Source organism: Palaemon carinicauda, chromosome 5 (genome assembly GCF_036898095.1).
Source record: "Palaemon carinicauda isolate YSFRI2023 chromosome 5, ASM3689809v2, whole genome shotgun sequence".
NCBI classification, from domain to species: domain Eukaryota; kingdom Metazoa; phylum Arthropoda; class Malacostraca; order Decapoda; family Palaemonidae; genus Palaemon; species Palaemon carinicauda.
The window spans coordinates 180,025,055-180,028,875 of record NC_090729.1 but is presented as its reverse complement, the minus strand read 5'-3'; the positions used below and the strand labels follow the sequence as shown (position 1 = coordinate 180,028,875).

General features: G+C 33.2%; 1 long non-coding RNA gene across 1 annotated transcript in view; it reads right to left on the bottom strand.

Annotated features, from left to right (window-relative positions):
- Positions 1-223: 223 nt before the first annotated feature.
- LOC137640689 (uncharacterized) overlaps positions 224-3,821 on the bottom strand; it is a 5,746-nt gene continuing 2,148 nt past the window's right edge. The window contains exons 2-3 of the long non-coding RNA XR_011044451.1: positions 1,794-1,842; positions 224-438 (exon numbers count right to left, since the gene is read on the bottom strand). This is a non-coding gene — a long non-coding RNA (uncharacterized lncRNA). The remainder of the gene's footprint in view (positions 439-1,793; positions 1,843-3,821) is intronic.

Here is a 3,821-nt window from a genome sequence, read left to right as displayed (position 1 = left end):
GATTCACAGATGATCCTCCCAGTCTTGAATTCCCTCCACATAAATGGAAGGACAGTTTCAAATTAATACTATAGCTCGCAGAATGGGGCATTACCTTGTAGAAGGTAAACTAAAAAGGCAATCCTTAATGGTTCAAAATGACGTACAGCACATTGGCCTTAAAGACTAACAAAGTCCTAAATAATTTTGTGGTAAATACCTTACTGGGCAGTAATACATAAAAAATATTTACATCAAATTTATTGAACATCATTACTTTAGTACTGTAATTATGATGTACAAAATCAAATTGAAAAAACAATTATAAAAAAGTTTATCTAATCATTATCTATGTAACAAAGACAGAATTAAAGCCATTGACCTCAGAAAATTAACAAATCTCAGCCATGATGAAGAGAAGGTAATGGTCCATCTACATTTCTTGTTTACCAGATGATGCTGAAAAAAAAAAGCATAGTTATTAATAGAGCATTGGCAATCATCAACTGGAAATCTAAAGTTCCCATATACAGTACTGTATTGAAATAAGAGAATAAGATAACTACACATGAAAGGCATACAGACTCCAAAATGGGGCTTGATTACATCAATTAACCATGCCTACTGAAGCATGTGCTTACATACAATAATCTACATAGGTGTTCAAAAATTCATCAAAACTTGAGTTACAACAGTTGTATGAATGGATCTCTATTGTAAGCCAGGGGCCTACTGTAATGTACTGAATTTGATTTTCACATTTGACAAAGTTAAGCTTGGGCAAGACCTCCCTAATATCAGTTTTGATAACATTGGCTTAATTAAAGGTCAAAATTTGTCAGACTGATTCTAGAACAACATACAAACTATGAGTACAAGAGCTATCATAAATGCAAAAATTGTACTGTATAGTAATATTGTTAGCATATCAATACAATTATTAATGGACTCTGAACTGAGACTGAGATTACTATAAAACACAGCCATCTTTTGTAAGGTGGTAATATACCAAATTTGAAAACCGTATCTGAAAATTTAGTTTAACATGTTGGACTACATGCCCACCCTAGGGTGAGATGAAAACCCTTTTTCTACCCTTCAGCATTTGTTTGCAAGTAGTAGTTGAGATTACGCTGGCCTTGTGGTGACACAGGCCCACAGGTGGAAAGCTTTTGAAGGGAAATAAGATGTGTGATTTGGACATCTGGACTGTCCAGTCATCAGTCATGCATTAATTGCTTGGGAACTGTTTTATTACTGGTATTCTTAGAATTGGTTATGGGTTGATTATGACATACTGACATGCCCCACGTTTTTTATTGACACCGATGGAAAAATGGAAATGCAGTCTAATGCACAATGAAAACTACTGATGATAGAGGATCTGAATGATGATGATGTAGGATTTTTTGTAATAGGTTTAGCTTGTTTTTCCATAAGAAAAAAAAAATAATTGTTCTAGTCTCATTGTTGATATGTCAAACTTACCACATTTCTGTGATCAACAAATCTAAAAGGATTTCCTTCAAGGGACAGTTTTTTATTAGAAGACTTACTCAAGCTTTATTAATTCAATATTTGGGATATCGGGCAAAATCTGTTCCTGTATTTGATGGGAAATTTTTGCAAAACAATAATGAATAATTTTATAATTCTTATATGGCGATTCAATTCAAACTAGGGAGGCTTTTTTAAACCTACATGCTGAGTAATGGACAAAAATAGCATACTGCAGAAACTTGGAATAGTTAATCAATCCCTAGGAATTATAAAAAGACTAACAAAAATACCTAAGGTACAGATATTCAACTTACTTTCCCAGGGAAAGAGGTGGAGATCCCTTATCTGCGCCTTGTTTAAAGCCTGAAAATATAAACATACAATACTTACTGAAATGAACATATTTTCTGTTACAGTTTAAAGTTGTTGTTTTTTCTAGAATTTTACTGTACAAACCATTATCCTACGTCCTACAAATGTCATCACTAGCCAACAAATTGTTATATCAATACTTATGAACTCCAATTTAAAAATAATTTGGCTTTGGCTCTAAGCAGTAAGCATGTTAATCTTAAAATATGTGATTCTGTGTAATAACAGAATTCTTTATCAACTTGCTCCAATTGTTGGAAAGACTATTAAAGTATGGCTTGTGTAATATAATGAACTAACAATATACATTTCATAGATCTCCATATATAGGTATGAAACAATTTTCAATGGGTTTAAAAAATAATTTAAAAGGAAAGTTGAAAGTTTGATATATTGTACAATCACACCTCATGTTTTGCAATTTTTTTCACAGTAACTTGATTCTTGTTTGGAATTAAAGAAAATATGTCTTTCACATTCTATACAATTAAAATTCACATACAGTAAACAGTATTTAATTAAAAGTAATTAAAAGAAGTTGAAAAATCAAATAATTAGAGAAGATAATATGGAGTTAATTGTGGAGATTTATTGGATGTCTAGGAACTTACACAGTGGAACTTGCACAAATAAGTACTACACGAATCAACATATTTCAAAGTTTTCAAATTCTCACTGATAATAAAGCTTATGTTTTTAATGAATTAATATATGATGTATGGCTAGGGATACTCTCGTTGCACAACACTGCGAGTTATCCTCACAAAATCTCTTAATGTTACTTCAAAATTATGTACCAAAATGTTTATGGGCCCATTTCATAAACCCCTTACACAGAGAAGCAAAGGTTAACCGATATATCTGCTTTTCATTGATGGGACATGAAGCAAAAGTAAAGTTACATGTCATACTAGATACCGGATACTGTATCAGACGTCACCATTTCTGACCACGTAAATATAAACTGCGACTTGGCATCATCCTACCACGCGATAATACCGACTGTTAGCAGTTCTACTGTTGCTTATCACATGGAGACTAGTGATCAAAGCTTTCCCATGAACTATGTATTCTGGTTTTCCATATTAGTGGGAAACCGACTTCGTACAGTCAGCCCTCATTATTTGCAAATTCATTTATTCGTGATACAGAGAACCGTATAATCTATTAACAAAAAATAATTTTCACAGTTTCGCGATAAGTACTCTTGTGGCCTGACAATTTCACATCAACCACGTTCTTTTGTACTTTTGCAAGCTTCACGCCATTTCCCTCTCTACACAGCGCAATACCTCATCTCGCGCTGACTTGGCCTCGGTTTCACATAGTCTTGCATCGTCTCTCCTTGCATGTGCGTCTCCAGTTTCGGTCTTTTTGTGCAGAATCATGTTGTGATGTAAAATAATTGATATAAAAAGGCTATACATATCCAGAGTATTTATAATGATTTTAATATAAAAGGTGACACGTACTTTACACTACCGCACGTGTCAAACAGTCGTCGGCTTGAGAGCTGCATCACACTTCGGAATTAGTATTGTGTAAAACTTTGCATGCAAATGGTTAATGGTGTTGTACTGATACTTTTTCTACTAATTTTTATTGTGTTAATGTATTCATTGTATATTAGTGTTATTGTTCTATCAACTTTTGTACAGAATTATATACAAAATAGCGTACTTTACAGTAGTAACAAATACCGTATAGGCTATATGTACGGTAAGTTTGAATACCGCGAGTCGACCTGCCAAAAACAGCGATCATTTCAGTGATAATTTAGCTAATTAAATTGTACTGTTGTGATAGTACAGTACATATATTACAGCAATATACACTACAGTATCAGAGAGTGTTGTTAGATAGTAACAACAGTGTTTTGTTGATAGGAACAATAGTGTTTTGTTATTACTGTTTGTACTGTACAGAATTACAAGTACGTATAAGTGTGGTGATGACTCGTGTTATGTGTA